At 46.3% G+C, this 18,991-nt stretch overlaps 1 protein-coding gene across 3 annotated transcripts in view; it reads left to right on the top strand.

Moving 5' to 3' along the window:
• Nucleotides 1-18,991, top strand: part of RBM47 (RNA binding motif protein 47) — a 147,969-nt gene that overhangs the window by 53,835 nt on the left and 75,143 nt on the right. For all 3 annotated transcript variants that reach the window (XM_044298524.1, XM_044298541.1, XM_044298532.1), the window contains one exon: nucleotides 16,367-16,569. The gene's annotated coding sequence lies outside the window, so the exon portion shown is untranslated. The remainder of the gene's footprint in view (nucleotides 1-16,366; nucleotides 16,570-18,991) is intronic.

The following is an 18,991-nucleotide window of genomic DNA, read 5'->3' as shown; positions in this document are numbered from 1 at the left end:
CTGTTTGCATTTCTAGTGGTCCCACCTTACTTTATATTTGCCTCATGTTTTGTATTGGATTTTTATATGCTGGTTTATAGTGTATATGCCCATTTTGTGGCAATCCAGTGGACCTGTGTGTGTCGGTTACATATATTTTATTGCATACCGCACTTTGTTCTAATTGTATACAATTTTTAAAATGTGTGTCTGTTGGTGTGTCCAATAAACTTTATACATATAATTTTTATACTGATTCATTGTCAGATGTGCATTTATGGGGTGGTTCTTGTGACTCTCTCTTGGGTCAGGTGCTTTTTTCACCACCCTTTGCACTCCGTGTATTATTTGGTGTGCCCCCTGTTTTTCTAATTAATTAGATTGGCACCGTTGTCACACACCACTTTACCAACTGTCAAATTGAGCGGGGTTAGCCACTGATCGGCCTGTGACCGCAGAGCTGAAAGTAGTGCAGGACTGGTGTGGCTCTTGGCTTCCAGTCAAAACAGCCGCTGCACAGCATGGCAACATCTCAGCTGGCACGTCGAATAGGTTTTGGGGAGCTTGGGGGGTGCAGCAGAAGAGGCAGTAGCAGTGGAAAAGGAGGAGTCAGCAGAGGAGGAGACGGAGGATGGAGTAGGTGGAGGAGAAGAAGCAGGCCTGCATGCAATCCATGGTGGTAACACCTAATCCACACGGGTGCCACGGGTTACATGCTTGATGGCCGTTCACCCAGTGGGCAGTAAAAGTTATGTTCCTTCCCTGCCCGTGTTTGCTAGACCACGTGTCTGTGGTGAGATGTATCTAGGCACTGACACTGTGTGCCAGAGATATATTAACTTTGCAACTGAACGTGGCCATATAGTTCAGGGATGCTATTCTGGGAGAAATATTTCCTTCCGGGGACCTTCCATTGCGGTATGCCAATAGCCACAGATTTTCTAAAGGCCTCAGAGTCCACCAATTTATATGGCAGTAGTTGGCGGGATAGCAGTTCCGACAAGCCAGTGGTCAGCCGTTGGGCAAGAGGATTATGCGGCGTCATCATTTTTTCACGCTCGAACATTTGGGCCACGGAAGCCTGCCTTGTGCCAGATGAACGCGACAACGGCGCGGTGGAAGGTGGAGTGGAGGACAAATGGGAGGAGAGAAAACAAGGAGAAGAGGCAGGATGTGGAGTGCAGGGAGTGTGGCTTTGTGGGTTCTGACAGTGTTGCTCCCACTGGGCTCGGTGATGGGAGGCCAGGTGCCTTCTTAAGGCGGTCGTCCCTAGGTGAGTGTTGGGCTTACCGCGACTTATGCGTTGACAGCACAGGCTGCAGATGGCAACACTATTGTCAGCAGCTGACACGTTAAAAAAGCCCACACTGTGGAGCTATGTGCCGGTGTCCTGGGAGCGCAAGATGTGACCATGCATGGTGGATGGATCGCTCCAGATACATTTGCAGTCTGCTTTTTGCCTCCTGTGCACTGCGAGTTCTGCCTGCTTCTCCTCCTTCTCCTCCCTATCTGCTGCTCCTTCTCGCCCTCTGAACTCCCCTCCTCTTTCTCTTTTGTGGGCACCCACGTGCTGTCCATCGACACGTCATCATCGTCATTAGCGGGAACCACCCTCCTCGGGCTGATCTGGGTACTGTCGTCAGACCGCTGGGTGGTGGCCGTTGCTACCTCCTCTTCCTCATCCGATTCCAAGAATGGCTGCGCATCGGTAAGGAATAGATGGGAAAATAATTCCTCTGAGACGAGTGTAGGGGCTATGGTGGCAGTACTGGTGGTGTCCTTGGCGGTGCACACAGCAGTGAGTGAGGAGGGTGCACACAGCAGTGAGAGTGAGGAGGGTGAAGATACAGAGAATGAGGAGGGTGCAGAAGCGGAAGGCTGAGTGAGCCACTCAACCAACTCTGGTGCGTCCTTTGTCATAATCGCACACACCTTCTCCAACTTCCCACTTAGGCTCCGGCCCGGTGCACCTGCCCGACCCCTACCACCCCTGCAGAAGGGCCTGCCTCTTCGTCTGCCTGTCATTTTAAAAATGACCCTGTGCCAAAGTCTCTAGAGAAGAGCAGTATTTGTGGAAGCTGATATATGGCCGGCCTCAATCAGTTGTTAGTTGAAGCAGGTATATCACCCTCAAGCAGTAATTTTGTGGAAGCAGGTATATGGAAAACCTCTATCACTATTTTGTGGAAGCTGATATATGGCAGGCCTCAATCAGTTGTTAGTTGAAACTGGTATATCAAAACCCGCAATCTGTATTTTGTGGATGCAGGTATATGGAAACCCTCAATCACTATTTTATGGAAGCTGATAGATCGCAGCCCTCAATCAGTATTTTCTGGAAGCATACAAATGCACTATAATATACTTTCTATGTTAGAAAGTATATTATTAGTATATTACACCCCTCTGTGTATCACACCTATCGATAGCACAACGTTACAAGTCCTTAAAGGGATTTTTGTGGCCCTATTGGCTAGCGTTTGGTGTCTCTAAGTTCCTAACAGCCTGTCCCTGCTCCAAAATGCAACCTCTCTCTACACTGGCAAAACACATAATGTAAAATGGCTGCCAGATCAGGTTCTGTTGTAGGGTAGGGGGTGTATCCATGTGCTAAAATGTCTCAATTGGCTGACCTGCCCCACCTGATGTATATGTCATGGGTTAAAGTTCAAGGCACCAAACAGACAGCTCACGATCCTCCATTAATCAATTCAACAGGAAATCCCAGCAACTGTTGCTGGGATTTCCTGTTGAATAGGTCAAAGTTCGGCGCAATGCAAAAGAATATGTCGCACGAGGACATCGCCATATGTTCGCATGTTAGGCGGATTGTGAACTCGCAAAGTTCGCCTCGAACCGACCGCTGGGCCAACCGCAAGGCCATCACTATTTTCCAGTACACATGCATCAATCACTCCTAGGCAATGCAGAATGCAGAGCCCAACGCCCCAGATTTCTGATTAATTTACATTTTTTTAATTAAGCACACACAATTTTAATTAAAAAAATTATAATAAATAAGTGACTTATTATAATTTTTTTTAATTACTCACCCACTTTATTCTACTTCTATATAAGTAAAATGGAACAGGTGCTTCAGAAATATAGCACTGATTCTTAAAGTATTTCTCAAAGTATTTACACATGACAACTGGTATAAATACACTGATGATTTTTCTGATTGCCATCTATTACAAAACTGGCTGTCTGCAGTCACCTCTAGGGGGAGCTCAGTGCATAGGAATTTATGCAGTTACAGTTGACTGAAATGGAAGTTGTAGTAATCTGTTTGCACTGAACTCCCCCTAGAGGTGGCTGCATGAAAATGCAATGTTTTTACATTGGAAAGAGGAGAAAGAGATCAGGAGTTGACTCTCTGGGCAAAAGTCTCATTCAACAACCTGGTAATAGTCCATGTCTTGACGTCACACAACCTATATCTTACTACAAGAAAATGTCAGGTAAACAACCAGACTGCCTTCTTATCAGGATCTGGGATAGGGTATTATAAAGATCAGTATAACATTACGCCAATGAATCTTTTTTAAAGAATTCTTGCATCACCTGTATAGTTTGCACATAGTTTCAAAAGCCCAGGGTCATGGTAAAAGCCCAGGAAATGTGCACTTCATTTCAGTCCGCCCGGGTACAGGAAACAAATGCTCCTGTACCGCGGACCGAACAGAGCTCGACCACACTACACTAGAGGCGCTTCCCTCCTGTCAGTCCCTCTCTCTGGGCAGTGCGGCAGCCGCCCGGTGCGGGGGAGGGTCCGCCGTACTTAAAAAAAAAAAAAAACACTAGAGGTTGGGGGGGGGAATGGAATGAGAGTGACAAGGGAGTGTGGGGGGGGAGGAAATTATGAGAGTGACAAGGGAGTGGGCGGGGCAATGGGAGTGACAAGGGAGTGGGGGGGGGGGGGTAATGAGAGTGACAAGGGAGTGGGGGGGGGTAATGAGAATGACAAGGGAGTGGGGGGGTAATGAGAGTGACAAGGGAGTGGGGGGGTAATGAGAGTGACAAGGGAGTGGGGGGGTAATGAGAGTGACAAGGGAGTGGGGGGGGGGGGTAATGAGAGTGACAAGAAAGTGGGGGGGGTAATGAGAGTGACAAGGGAGTGGGGGGGGGGTAATGAGAGTGACAAGGGAGTGGGGGGGTAATGAGAGTGACAAGGGAGTGGGGGGGTAATGATAGTGACAAGGGAGTGGGGGGGTAATGAGAGTGACAAGGGAGCGGGGGGGGGTAATGAGAGTGACAAGGGAGTGGGGGGGGTAATGAGAGTGACAAGGGAGTGGGGGGGTAATGAGAGTGACAAGGGAGTGGGGGGGGGGGTAATGAGAGTGACAAGGGAGTGGGGGGAGGAAATGATGAGAGTGACAAGGGAGTGGGGGGAAGAATGAGAGTGACAAGGGAGTGGGGGGGAATGAGAGTGACAAGGGAGGGGGGGAATGATGAGAGTGACAAGGGAGTGGGGGGGTAATGAGAGTGACAAGGGAGTAGGGGGGTAATGAGAGTGACAAGGGAGAGGGGGGAGAGAGTGTCAAGGGACGGAGGGGGGGGGGGGAGAGAAGAGAGTGACAAGGGAGTACCCAGAGCCAGACTGCAGCCAGTGACCAGATCATCATTTTATTGTCCTGGTGGTGGGGGGGGGGGGGGAATGGAATGAGAGTGACAAGAGAGTGGGGGGGGAATGATGAGAGTGACAAGGGAGTGGGGGGGGGGGGGGTAACGAGAGTGACAAAGGGAGTGGGGGGGTAATGAGAGTGACAAGGGAGTGGGGGGGTGATGAGAGTGACAAGGGAGTAGGGGGGTAATGAGAGTGACAAGGGAGTGGGGGGGAGGAAATGATGAGTGACAAGGGAGTGGGGGGGGTAATGAGAGTGACAAGGGAGTGGGGGGGGGTGATGAGAGTGACAAGGGAGTGGGGGGTTAATGAGAGTGACAAGGGAGTGGGGGGGGTGATGAGAGTGACAAGGGAGTGGGGGGGTAATGAGAGTGACAAGGGAGTGGGGGGGGAGGAAATGATGAGTGACAAGGGAGTGGGGGGAAGAATGAGAGTGACAAGAGAGGGGGGGAGGAAATGATGAGAGTGACAAGGGAGTGGGGGGGTGAGAGTGACAAGGGAGGGGGGGAAATGATGAGAGTGACAAGGGAGTGGGGGGTAATGAGAGTGACAAGGGAGGGGGGGGAGAGAGTGTCAAGGGACGGAGGGGGGGGGGGGCGGGGAGAAGAGAGTGACAAGGGAGTACCCAGAGCCAGACTGCAGCCAGAGACCAGATCATTGTATTGTCCTGGTGGGGGGAAATGGAATGAGAGTGACAAGGGAGGTGGGGGGGGGGGAATGATGAGTGACAAGGGAGTGTGGGGGGGAAGGAAATAATGAGAGTGACAAGAGAGTGGGGGGGAAATGATTAGAGTGACAAGGGAGGGGGGGTAATGAGAGTGACAAGGGAGTGTGTGGGGGGGTAATAAGAGTGACAAGGGAGTGGGGGGGGAAATGATGAGAGTGACAAGGGAGTGGGGAGGAGGAAATGATGAGATTGACAAGGGAGTGGGGGGTAATGAGAGTGACAAGGGAGTGGGGGGGTAATGAGTGACAAGGGAGTGGGGGTGGGTAATGAGTGACAAGGGAGTGGGGGGGATGATGAGAGTGACAAGGGAGTGTGGGGGGGAATGATGAGAGTGACAAGGGAGTGGGGGGGAATGATGAGAGTGACAAGGGAGTGGGGGAAGAATGAGAGTGACAAGGGAGTGGGGGAAGAATGAGAGTGACAAGGGAGGGGGGGCGAATGCGCATGCGCACGCTTTCAAAACTATGTTCCACGTCTTCCCACTGTAATTTTCACAGTGAGAATAGCGCAAGCACCTCTAGCGGCTGTCAGGGAGACAGCTACAAGAAGCTTGATTAACCCTAAGGGAAACATAGCAGTTCTTTTAATTTAAATGCTGAGAAAGGGGTGGAACATGCAGGGCTTTTTTTCTCAGAGAAAAGGTGGTGGAACTCACCCCCCCCCCCTCCCCTGGCCACGCCCCTACCCACCCCTAGGACCGCCCCCTAAAACCGCCCCTTTAGAGAACAGGGATGCAAGTAAAATTTGAGTGGGGTTTTAAAAGTCCAGCCCAGCAAAGAAACCCCCCAGATGGGGATGGCACTGTTAATGGGGGATCTGTGGATGGCACTGTTATGGGGGATCTGTGGATGGTATCCACAGATCCCCCATCCTATAACAGTGCCATCCACAGACCCCCCCCCCCATCCTATAACAGTGCCATCCACAGACCCCCCACCCCATAACAGTGCCATCCACAGACCCCCCCACCCCATAACAGTGCCATCCACAGACCCCCCCCACCCCTTAACAGTGCCATCCACAGACCCCCCCCCCACCCCTTAACAGTGCCATCCACAGACCCCCCCACCCCATAACAGTGCCATCCACAGACCCCCCCCACCCCATAACAGTGCCATCCACACACCCCCCCACCCCATAACAGTGCCATCCACAGACCCCCCCCCACCCCATAACAGTGCCATCCACAGACCCCCCCCCACCCCATAACAGTGCCATCCACAGACCCCCCCCACCCCATAACAGTGCCATCCACAGACCCCCCCACCCCATAACAGTGCCATCCACAGACCCCCCCCACCCCATAACAGTGCCATCCACAGACCCCCCACCCCATAACAGTGCCATCCACAGACCCCCCCCACCCCTTAACAGTGCCATCCACAGACCCCCCCCCACCCCTTAACAGTGCCATCCACAGACCCCCCCACCCCTTAACAGTGCCATCCAGACCCCCCCCCCCTTAACAGTGCCATCCACAGACCCCCCATTGCCGCTCCAGTAGAGTTATAGAATGTGGAAAATGAATAATGATTCTTCAATTCATGCTGCCCCCTCTGTGTACTTTATAACATTCAATATATCCATCCGATCCTACTCACAGGGGCAGGGCTACTGTTCTCTTAATGCAGGCCGGCCGGGCAGACGAGCGGCATCGTCACTGACTGACGTCACGTGCCTGCGCCGCCTACTTTATGAAGTAGGCGGCGCAGGCACGTGACGTCAGTCAGTGACGCTGCCGCTCATCTGCCCGGCCGCCCTGCATTAAGAGAACAGTAGCCCTGCCCCTGTGAGTAGGATCGGATGGATATTTGAATGTTATAAAGTACACAGAGGGGGCAGCATGAATAGAAGAATCATTATTCATTTTCCACATTCTATAACTCTACTGGAGCTGGGGGCCGGAGCACAGTGAACGCACCGGCCCCCAGCTCCTCCTCCCAGTCCCTCCACGCTGATACATCGCAGCCTGCGACGCTGGAGCACGGCAGGATGCGATGTCAAAAGGTGGCGGAACGCCGTTCCGGTGCGTTCCGCCAGAAAAAAAGCCCTGGGAACATGATATGGGCAAATCATCTGATAAGGGGGGGGGGGGGGGGCAGCAATTTTTATCTTGCCTAGGGCGGCAAAAATCCTTGCACTGGCCCTGCCTAGAGTCTCAGTTGCATATACAGGGAGTGCAGAATTATTAGGCAAGTTGTATTTTTGAGGATTAATTTTATTATTGAACAACAACCATGTTCTCAATGAACCCAAAAAACTCATTAATATCAAAGCTGAATATTTTTGGAAGTAGTTTTTAGTTTGTTTTTAGTTTTAGCTATTTTAGGGGGATATCTGTGTGTGCAGGTGACTATTACTGTGCATAATTATTAGGCAACTTAACAAAAAACAAATATATACCCATTTCAATTATTTATTTTTACCAGTGAAACCAATATAACATCTCAACATTCACAAATATACATTTCTGACATTCAAAAACAAAACAAAAACAAATCAGTGACCAATATAGCCACCTTTCTTTGCAAGGACACTCAAAAGCCTGCCATCCATGGATTCTGTCAGTGTTTTGATCTGTTCACCATCAACATTGCGTGCAGCAGCAACCACAGCCTCCCAGACACTGTTCAGAGAGGTGTACTGTTTTCCCTCCTTGTAAATCTCACATTTGATGATGGACCACAGGTTCTCAATGGGGTTCAGATCAGGTGAACAAGGAGGCCATATCATTAGTTTTTCTTTTTTTATACCCTTTCTTGCCAGCCACGCTGTGGAGTACTTGGACGCGTGTGATGGAGCATTGTCCTGCATGAAAATCATGTTTTTCTTGAAGGATGCAGACTTCTTCCTGTACCACTGCTTGAAGAAAGTGGTAGTAGGACTGGGAGTTGAGCTTGACTCCATCCTCAACCCGAAAAGGCCCCACAAGCTCATCTTTGATGATACCAGCCCAAACCAGTACTCCACCTCCACCTTGCTGGCGTCTGAGTCGGACTGGAGCTCTCTGCCCTTTACCAATCCAGCCACGGGCCCATCCATCTGGCCCATCAAGACTCACTCTCATTTCATCAGTCCATAAAACCTTAGAAAAATCAGTCTTGAGATATTTCTTGGCCCAGTCTTGACGTTTCAGCTTGTGTGTCTTGTTCAGTGGTGGTCGTCTTTCAGCCTTTCTTACCTTGGCCATGTCTCTGAGTATTGCACACCTTGTGCTTTTGGGCACTCCAGTGATGTTGCAGCTCTGAAATATGGCCAAACTGGTGGCAAGTGGCATCTTGGCAGCTGCACGCTTGACTTTTCTCAGTTCATGGGCAGTTATTTTGCGCCTTGGTTTTTCCACACGCTTCTTGTGACCCTGTTGACTATTTTGAATGAAACGCTTGATTGTTCGATGATCACGCTTCAGAAGCTTTGCAATTTTAAGAGTGCTGCATCCCTCTGCAAGATATCTCACTATTTTTGACTTTTCTGAGCCTGTCAAGTCCTTCTTTTGACCCATTTTGCCAAAGGAAAGGATGTTGCCTAATAATTATGCACACTTGATATAGGGTGTTGATGTCATTAGACCACACCCCTTCTCATTACAGAGATGCACATCACCTAATATGCTTAATTGGTAGTAGGCTTTCGAGCCTATACAGCTTGGAGTAAGAGGATGATGTGCTCAAAATACTCATTTGCCTAATAATTCTGCACTCCCTGTAGTAAAACTTAGGTGAACATTTATTTACTAAGTCTGGTGATTTAGATGCTGGTCTTAGTCCATATCTACTGCCGCTTGATGTGCCTAAGTTATGTAGAAGGGCCAGCCTCTGCATAACTTGAGCGCTTTAACGGCGGCCGTGCTCCCTCGCTGGTGTACATTTAAGTAATTTTCTATACCAAAAACAGACATAGAAAATAATGGATCAGACGGCTTGCCAGCCCTCCCCGCCCACGCCCCGCTCGCTTTTCTCAGAACTGATGAAGAAAGGAGTAAGTGGGCGTACACAGGGCAAAAGGCACCGATTTTGCCGCAAGACACCTTTGCGACAAAATCTGAGACTTAAATACGCCCAAACGTGGCATCTTTTTTATAATAAATGACCTCCTTAAATTTTCTCAGCAATGTGGACACATATGAACATAGGACCAACACAGATGCCTTCAGCTGCCAAGTGCACATGTAACAGGTCAGCCAGTGTCATAGGTACAAATCTGCTGACAGATGCTCTTTAAAGTGGCCCCCAAAAAATAAAAAGTGGCATTGTGATGTAAATGAATATAAACTGGCAAAAATCTGGGGCAAGACAAGTAGGCAGAGTCAGGAAACCATTAGAAGAAGCCACTTTGGTGGTAGGCAGGGGCGTTGCTAGGGTCTCAAAAGATCCGGGGCCCAAGCACCAATGCATATTGCCCAATTCTCTAATTTGAAAAACCTGTGATGTAGATCTTCTCTGTCATCATCATCTTCTCCATTTGGTCCGGACAACTTCTCTCAGCCGCCTCGTCTCTGCAGAATGTGACACACAGACATCTTAGCTTCCTTACTTTTCTGTACCCCCAAATACTATCCTGAATAAAAATAAGTGCCCCCCATAGTAACAGTACTCCTCATAGTCCCACAATTCCCTTCTAGAATGCTCTCATTGGTAATACTGCCCCCTACTGGACCCAACAGTGATAATGCTCCCCAAAAGTGCCCCATTAGTAGTAATAAGGCCCCCCATAATGTTCTTAGTAGAAATAATGCAGATCTATAAGTCCCTCCTATAGAGCCCCCAGTGATAATAAGAACACCTAATGTCTCCTGGATTTAATATGCCCCCACAGTGCCCCCAGTATTTATACTGCCCCTACTGTTATAATGCTCGCCCTGAATCGCCCCAAGTATTTATAATTTTGCCTGCAGTGCCCCCTATAGTTATATCGCCCCCTACTGTATTAATGATTGTCCTGAAGCGCCCCCAATATTTATAATGCCGCCTGCAGTGCCCCCTGTAGTTATATTCCTCCGTCTAGTGTCCTCACAAATTATAATTCCTCAGCACCTCCACCATACAGTCCCATGTAAATAACACTATTTCCCTCCGCCATAGAGTCCCATATAAATACCATCACACCATCTCTCCAGCCCCCTCTAATATACAGTCCCATGTAAATATCATCCCTCTCTATCTACAGCCCCCTCCAAAATACAGTCCCATGTAAATAACATCACACCATCTCTCCTGCCCTTTCCAACATACAGTCCCATGTAAATAACATCACCCCCTCCCCAGCCACCTTCAACATACAGCCCCATGTAAATAACATCACCTCCTCAATATTCAGTCCCATATAAATAACCTCACTACCTCCCCCAGACAACTTCAACATACAGTCCCATGTAAATAAAATCACCCCCTCCCCAGCCACCTCCAACATGCAGTCCCATATAAATAACATTATCCCTCAGCATACAGTCCCATGTAAATAACATTACCCTACCCCAGCCACTTCCAAATTTCAGTCCCATGTAATTAACATCACTCCATTTCCTGTCCCATGTAAATAACTTCCCTCCCTTCAGCCCTAACATACAGTCCCAGTTAAATAACTACAACTCCAAACATTGCTCTGCCTCTCACACTAAGTAATCTTCACTTACCTCTCCTCATGTAGCAGATCTCACCTCAGCCTCTTCCCAGGACTCCTCTTCACTGCTGAGCCGTCCTATCCTGCACTGGTCACATGATGGTGACATCATCCCAAGTCCCTTTCAGCTACTGCATTTATAACTGATCACATGACCTATGAGGTCATCACAGGTCCTTCAACTCTTGCAGTGCATTAGATTCAATTGTATTGCTGTCCTGAGGATGGCAATACAGTTATATCTAACAGGTAGGCAGGGCATTCAGGGCCTGGGACAAAACATCAGGGGCCCAGGCCCCAAATGTTTTGACCTAGCAACCTTCCTGGTGGTAGGACCAAAGCAAAAATACAATGATAGGTGGGATAATGCACAAATAAGCTAGGTATTCCATATTCAGATGAGACCAAAGCAATAGAACTGTAGGTGGAGCAAGCACAGAGGTAGGTGACTCAGTGCACCAGTGAAAGTCCTGTTTTGGATATTGCTTTGGGTTCAGGAACTTCAAGCTATGTCCCCTGATAAGATCATGCATGACCTTTCAGATTTAGGCCTTTTTCACACGACCGTATGAGTTTTTCAGTGTTTTGCTGTTAAGTGATGAGTATGTGGCATCACTATCTCATTGGTGGAAGTTCAACAGTTGTTCCTCTCATCGATCCACCGAATGACTGTTTCCTTACTGTGTAGGAACTACAGAGCCATAGGTTACCATGCATTGTGTGTAAATCATGTATTATTCTTCAGTGATTTGACTGAAGAGGTTATCCGCATAATGGAGAAAAGTAAAAATCTTCTTTAGGAATTGCTTTAAACAACCTTAATTGGCTTTAAAAGGGTTGTCCAAGATTAGAAAAAGATGGCTGCTTTCTTCCAAAAACATTCCCACACCTGTTTATTGCAACTCAGCTACACTGAAGTGAATGGGGCTGAGCTGTAATACCAAACACAACCTGTGGACAGGTGTGGGACTGTTTTGGACTAAATCAGCCATCTTTTTTCAGTCCTAGACAACTCCTTTAATATAATGTGAGTATGCCCTGGAAATTAAATGGGTTGGCCCGTCTGGGAACTGCCATCAATGTCAGATTGGTGTAGGTCCCACCTCAGCTCCTATCTAGAGAACGGGACCCCTGAAGTGAAGGAGAGCATAATAGAGGTCTGAAAATATGTGCTCTTTGGAAGTCCCATAGCACGGAGAGGGCACCACGCAAGTGGGGACACTACTCCATTCACCGTTATGATTCTGCTGGAAATAGTTGAGCCAGCCCTAGATGTGGGACCCACAGCCATCTGACAGTAATGGCATATATCGCTAGGATGTCTCAGATGGGAATACCCCTTTAAGTAATAGGACACTGAAAACATTACTCTTGTTATTCCTCAATCTTTACAAAATGTAATCAATAAAAGGAAAGCACACGACACTATACTGATAAAAGGCAGGAAAATAAAGTGAAGAATCAGCACACACGTTATCAAAAAGCTATTTTTACAAAAAAAGAACCCTGTTGGCCTCAGCTGACTCATATCCATGAGTTTTACATAGCGCCACACAATGTGACAAAGAAAAGTATGATGAGATATTTCCTAACTTTAAATCAACAACTAGAGACAATGGAGACGTCAGCAAAATCTCAGTGAGAGTTCACGAGAGTCTGACCAACACTGCATCAGAAGAGTTAAATGGTTGTGTAGACAATTGGATTTTTTTGGTTTTTATATAAATTAAATCAGTATTTTTGGGATGCTTGAGAGGGATATGATGGCTAAGTGTAACTTTATATAGATTTGATTTCCTATTGTACAATGAATATATGGGATATGCCCTAACATTATACCTCCTGGGGGTGAGACAATGCTTTAAAGGAGTTTCCAGATTTTTTGACTTTTTTTAAATGTCCGTTTCGAGCCTGCTGTGCCTGTTGAAAAAAATCCTATTGACCTGCTCCCCACCACTTCGTTCTGTCTCCTTGGCTCCCTTCTGCAGTCGTCCAGTCCCCATCCCGCAAACTTGTGGATAGACAGGGTCACGTGTACCTCTGCAACCAATGACTGGCCCCAGCAGTGACATGTCTCCAAGCAGCATGTGACCCAGCGGCGATGTGCCACTTAGGGCCAGTCATTGGCTGCAGCTGCGCATTTGACCCCATCCATCTGGAAGTTTCCAGGAAGGGAACCGGAAGGCAGTCTAAGGGAGTTAAGAAGCCAGAAGGGAGCGTCAGGGAGCAGGTGACTAGGATTTTTTTCAAAAGGTACAGCAGGCTTGGGTTGACTAGCCCTTTAAGCAGATCTTTCAGCGTGAGATGCTTGCCCATGTAAGGGCAGAATTATTATAATTACAAGTCTGTATGACCAGTAGCCTAAATGGTACAAAAAAAGTGCTGTTTGGCTACTATGTGCCCTAAAGACATCCTACATATACTTATAGATGACTGGCTGCTATATATGCAGGTATGCACAGCAGCCTGTCAATCATCGCCATGAGGGGTGAGGGGAGCTCTCTGCTCATCAGTACACCAGACAAATGGCTACCATACACATTACTGTATTTCTGCTTAAGCCACTTTGTTTGGCTGAAACTCTAATGTGTATGAGGAGGACCCGAATATTTTTGCCCAATCTTTTTGTTCTCCTGGTAGATAAACCGCCGCTAGAAGTGTCTTCCCATAGAATACACATGCTTGTTTGGCTAAACCGAACATGTATGTGTATGGGGGGAGCCGGAAGGGCATCAGTAGAGATAGCTGTCAGCTATTGAATGTGTATGGGTCTTGTACTCTGCATGTCCCAAAAGCTGTATATGAAGGGAGTGGGAGTTTCCTAGTTACTGTTGTGAGGCAGTGCTGGCACGGCCCCTTCCTCTCTAATGAGAGCTGTGGTCGTGTGTGCAGCAAAGAGAGGAGCTTAACAGGGAAAACTCTTACCCTGTGGATTACAAGCAGTAAAGTGACAGCATACTGTATGTGCCAGCCCTTGAGGGAAAAAGCTACTGGATTCAGAAGAATGCTATACAGCCACATCAGGAACAGTGCAGAGCATTCCTCCGAGAAAGGAAACGCCTTCATTGAGGCTACAGACTTCTCTGCATACTGGTGGAAGTAATAAACTTCAGGTTCCCCAACATAACAAAAGAGACTATATTCCACTGAGGATACTGCAGAGATACTATATAGATAGAGTGAGAGAGATCAGTTGCTTGGTAGATTTGGGAAGATTGTACAGATTCTTAGAGGGAAATATCACTGGGCATACTTCCTCCAAAAAACAGCCTTGGAAAAGTGCATATGCCAACTGAACCATCTATTGAACTACTTCAGTAATGTACAGTTGCATTAAGCCCAGCCTCATCATTGCCTCACTGCTGCACCGCTTATCACCACCAATGGCACCTGAACTGACACCAGGCAGCAGAACCCCCAAAACTAGGATGTTGCCTGTAGGGAAAAACAGGTGCGCCCTTCCCATCAATACGTGGCTTGGAGAGTGAGTAAAAGCTACAACCTACATCATTGCTCCTCCTATCCTCTCCTAGGCTCACAGCACTCATAATAGGCTGAAACTATAGAGGTTGATTGTCAGTGGTCATCTCATTATCCTAGGAGGGATTACAGTGAAAGGTAACACACCTACTATAAAAATGGTGGCAGATAACCACAGGATCCACCACTGACAATAGGTTATGGTCACAGTTACTCCCTTTCCCTGCACAGTGACCTCTGCACAGCCTACAGAGCGCCCGCTATAGATGCCAATGAACATCTCTCAGTCTTCAGATTCTTATGGTTCATGTGGCTGCTGTAAAGTACATCTCTTAGTCTTAGTAGGTTTAACAGCAGCTCAAGCCAGTGCAGAAGTGTGTACAGAAAATAGAATAAAAAATCTACAACCAAAAATAAAAACAGTAGAAAAAAAAGTTTCATTATCTTGTGTAACTTAGTAAAAAATAGAGGAGAAATACTCCCTTTGATGAGAATGAACAAGCATCTATCACGTAGTGTTTGCATGCGTTCTATATTTGTGCATTGAAAGTGTGCTCTTTGTGCTCCCTGTTACAGTAGTTTGTATCTTTTCCAGTGTAGGTGCCAGTTGACAGGTGCATACAGTAATGTGTCAGGTGAGCTCCTCCCAGGTCAAAAAGATAGAAAAAGTTAGAAACAAAGAATCATGTGACCTGAGATTTACATTCTACATCTATAATGACTGGTGTCCTATAGAGGTATCTGCTGTACCATCATAAAATTTGGCATGCGAAGCAAGATAAACATATCTTGGCAAAGGGCCCAGAGAAGGCAGTTTTGGCCGACAACGTTTCAAAGTTTCCACTGTGGCTCATTACATTTTTGGCAGAAAAGAGTCTGCCATCGACCATCACGAATGATCGTTTACGCCAGTTTTTCAAAGGCTATTCCTGACAACTTTTGTCTTATGTATTTGGCCAGCTTAAACAAGGTAGTTGACCCAATGTCTCTCTTCTTTACTACAGAATGGAGAGACTATAGTAATACAGTAAGAAAGTCAGGAAGGAAAATACATCTGTCCATTCAGTTCGGCCTGTTATCCTGCAAGTTGATCCAGAGGAAGGCAAAAAATATGGTGAGGTAGAAGCCAATTTTACTTATTATAGGGGGAAAAATTCCTTCCCGACTCCAATCAGGCAATCAGAATAACTCCCTGGATCAACGACCCCTCTCTAGTAGCTATAGCCTGTAATATTATTACACCCCAGAAATACATCCAGGCCCCTCTTGAACTCTTTTAGTGAACTCACCATCACTACCACCATCCTCAGGCAGAGAGTTCCATAGACTCACTGCTCTTACATGAAAGCAGTGTTCCTCAACTCCAGTCCTCAGGACCCACCTGCCGGTCATGTTTTCTGGATTTCTTTAGTATTGAGCAAGGGATGCAATTAGTGTCAATGCATCAGGACCTACCACAGGTATTCATTCTGTGGGATGTTCTCAGATCATGACTGTCAGGTGGACCCTGAGGACTGGAGTTGAGGAGCACTGCAGTGAATCCTCTTCTAAGCTTTATAGACCCTCTCTAGAAAACTAACAAATAAGGTTGGATAATTGACCCAAGAGAGTCATGGAAAAGTGGAGTCAAACACTAGTCTCTACTGTCCTGTCAAAATTTGTACCATCCCACAGATCCATTTCGATTATTTTCGTATGCCACTGACATTGGCTATGGAGTCTGATATAATGTATTGTCTGTAGAGAGGCTGACGGCAGTGGGATTACTAGTTAAATCCTGATCTCTACTTTAAGAAACATTTAATACATGTGTGAAATGTCTATTAGCAGGTAATTGTGTTTCAGGCAGCCTGTACTGCAAGCATGCCCGTCTGTTCCTTTCTCATTAATCTGAAGACGGTATTGTTCTTCTAAGGTTTTTATTTTTTATATTCCAGGTATCACAGATGAACAGGCAGTGTAAAGGTCTGTCAGGTAGAGCGGTGTGGTAACAGCACCTCCTCAACCGGTATTAAGTAAACACTGGAGTCCTCTGATGCCCTTGAGCTGTTTGAGCACTGAAACTCAGTAGACTTGAGAAAATCATTCCGAAAGCACACAACCCCACTGCAGCCCTCTCCCGTCCTCCGCCAGCTAACAGGTATGCCGAACATGCAGAAATCTTTATATAATTTGGCACACCGGACCTCTGAACTTTGCTTCCTTTTATTACTCATGAACTGCCTCCTTGCAGAGAGGGATTAACAATTTACCAACTTCACAAGTTAGCTTGCTGGAAAAGCAGATCATTTGTTAGGTCTTTTAGTGGATTTGCCAATATGCATCTAGGGGCATAGTAGAATGGTTTAACCTTTAGATGCTGTATATGTTGCTTCTAGGTAATCTGAGTTACATTCTGTTCATTTCATCCTGGAAAGTTTGTCCTGAACTTTGATAGATTTAGTAAAGTATTTGGAGAGGGACGGCCACCTCTTTGTGCTATTTAACTACTTGCGGTGTGTCCTTGTGTAGGTGTATGATCTTTACTGACTCGTCATTCTAGGTGTCGATGCCTTGCCTTTGACAGAGTAAAATGTGGCATTACTGCTTTAGTTTTCTTTACTGCCAGACACACCTTTTCTTTATCGTCTAACAATAGTACCAAAGGTTAACGTGATAACTCAGTTTCTAAAAATTCCTGTCTATTTTTTGCTGTGGTAGAGGTACAAAGAAATAACATGATCAGACCACACATAGGTTGAACCACTAATAAAAGTAACATAGTAAGATCATTTTTAAGGCTGAAAAAAGATGATCCAGAGGAAGCCCCCCCCCCCCTTTAGATAGAAGCAATTTCCGCATTTTAGGGGGGAAAATTCCTTCCCAAGTCTAGTATATCAATAAGAATAACTCCCTGGATCAGCAACCCTTCTCCAGAATTCCAGTAACTGTAACCTGTAATATTATTACACTCCACAAATACATCCAGGCCCCCTTTGAACTCTTTGTCACCATCACCACCTCCTCAGGCAGAGATATCCATAATCTCATTACTCTTACTGTAAAGAACCCTCTTCTATGTTTGTGTAGGAACCTTCTTTCCTCTAGACGCAGAGGATGACCCCTTGTCACAGTCCTGGGAATAAATAGATGATGTCAGTGTGACCCAGTGTTTTATCATTTAGTATGTACGGGTGACTTGCATTATCCCTTCCCATGTGCATAACCTTACATTTGTCAGTGTTAAACCTCATCTGCCACTTATCTGCCCAAACCTCCAATCTATCCAGATCCATCTGTAGCAGTATACTGTCCTCTTCAGTGTTAATTACTTTACACAGTTTAGTGTCATCTGCAAAAAATGATATTTTACTGTGCAAGCCTTCTACAAGATCATTAATAAATATATTGAAGAGAATAGGGCCCAATACTGACCCCTGTGGTATCCCACTAGTGACAGTGACCCCTCTAATAATTACCCCTGTGGTACCTCACTAATGACAGTGACCCATCCAATACTGACCCCTGTGGTACCCCACTAGTGACAATGACCCCTCTAATAACTACCCCTGTGGTACCTCACTAATGACAGTGACCCATCCAATACTGACCTCTGTGGTACCCCACTAGTGACAATGACCCTTCTAATAATTACCCCTGTGGTACCTCACTAATGACAGTGACCCATCCAATACTGACCTCTGTGGTACCCCACTAGTGACAATGACCCCTCTAATAATTACCCCTGTGGTACCTCACTAATGACAGTGACCCATCCAATACTGACCTCTGTGGTACCCCACTAGTGACAATGACTCCTCTAATAATTACCCCTGTGGTACCCCTCTAGTGACAGTGGCCCCTTTAATACTGTAACTGCCCTCTGTTTTCTATCACTCAGCCAGTTACTTACCCACATACACACATTTTTCCCCAGTCCAAGCATTCTCATTTTATATACTAACCTTTTTATTCAGCACAGTGACAAATGCTTTGAAGTAAAGATATATGACATCCATTGACTCACCCTGAGTCAGTCTAGAACTTACCCTTTCATAGAAACTGATTTGATTACTTTGACAGGACTGATCCCTTATAAACCCATGCTGATATGGCTTTATACACTTATTGTCATTGAGATTCTCTAGAATAGCATCTCTTAGAAACCCTTCAGTTTACCAAAAATAGATGTTAAACTTATAGGTTTATAATGTTTGGACTTTTTGACTCTTATTTGATTATTAGTACCACATTTACTATGTGCCAGTCTTGTGGAACAGACCCTATCAGTCCTTAAATATTAGAAGTAATTGTCTGACTATTACAGTTCTCAATTCCCTTAGGATACATGGGTGTATGGCAACTGGACCAGGTGATTTGCCTATTTTTCTTTTAAAGCTGCCTCTGCACGTCTTTCTGGGTCAGACAGGCCACATTTACTTTGTCACTCTACATTTCAGTGAATACAGTACAGAAAATATATATTAAATAAATTCTCTTTCTCCTTATCGCCCTCTACAACTCCTCAATGATTACCTTTGAAAAGGCCAACTCTTTCAGGTTTAACCTTTTTACCATGTATA

Source organism: Bufo gargarizans, chromosome 1, assembly GCF_014858855.1.
Source record: "Bufo gargarizans isolate SCDJY-AF-19 chromosome 1, ASM1485885v1, whole genome shotgun sequence".
NCBI classification, from domain to species: Eukaryota; Metazoa; Chordata; class Amphibia; order Anura; family Bufonidae; genus Bufo; species Bufo gargarizans.
The sequence above is the reverse complement of the archived record's forward strand: the minus strand, read 5'-3'. Positions and strand labels throughout refer to the sequence as shown.